At 49.7% G+C, this 715-nt stretch overlaps 1 protein-coding gene across 7 annotated transcripts in view; it reads right to left on the bottom strand.

The window, feature by feature from the left end:
- Ptpn13 (protein tyrosine phosphatase non-receptor type 13) overlaps nt 1-715 on the bottom strand; it is a 192,125-nt gene that overhangs the window by 12,904 nt on the left and 178,506 nt on the right. The window lies entirely within an intron of this gene.

The following is a 715-nucleotide window of genomic DNA, read 5'->3' as shown; positions in this document are numbered from 1 at the left end:
TGCACAGCGACCTCACCTAGCCTCAGCTAGCCTTGCAGGGGCTACTTCACCACTGCTCACAGGTCTGGAAGGCTCGTGACTCTCGGTTGTCTAGCTTCTGAAAGGAGCATGTGTTTATTTTTGCTTGACTTTAATGGCAACATTTATATGAGGAAAACCTACCCAGCTCCTGTATTTGCACTAGATTCTAAGCACTGGGGAAGATGGAGATAAGAGGTCAGAAATCCCACATGTCAGGAGATTGTTACTAGGCCACGGGCTTCCCTTTCCCTGCCCACTCTTGGCCCTCAGTGCTGGTGTTCTGGATTTGGCAGTGTTCTCCTTTTTCTTGGGCTATTCAGGAGTTGAATTAAACGGGTACCCTGAAAGAGCCTGGGTCTGAGTGAGTACCAGCTGTATGGATTATTTAGAACCCAAGGCAATTGCCATCCCTGTCAATGTAGGAGACTCCTCAACTCATCCGGCAGTTAGGGCATGGTGGTACGGCAGTTTAATGTGCAGGGGACGGTGAGCAGCATGAGGAATACAGGACTGGACAAGATCCCTCAAGAAACTCAGCACCTGGCTGGGGCATGGTCAATGGGGAGCCACAGCTTGCTCATCTGAAATACGTTAACTCTTTTTGAAGTAGAACTTGACTGCAGCTGGAGCAGGAAAACTAAGTGGATGAGTGTGCTGCAGACGCTCATAGGATCCCTGTGCACATAGTCTACCG

The sequence above is a fragment of the Mastomys coucha genome, unplaced genomic scaffold (assembly GCF_008632895.1).
Source record: "Mastomys coucha isolate ucsf_1 unplaced genomic scaffold, UCSF_Mcou_1 pScaffold22, whole genome shotgun sequence".
In the NCBI taxonomy this organism is placed as follows: Eukaryota; Metazoa; Chordata; class Mammalia; order Rodentia; family Muridae; genus Mastomys; species Mastomys coucha.
Note: the sequence above shows the minus strand (reverse complement) of the source record. Positions and strands in the feature narration are given on the sequence as shown.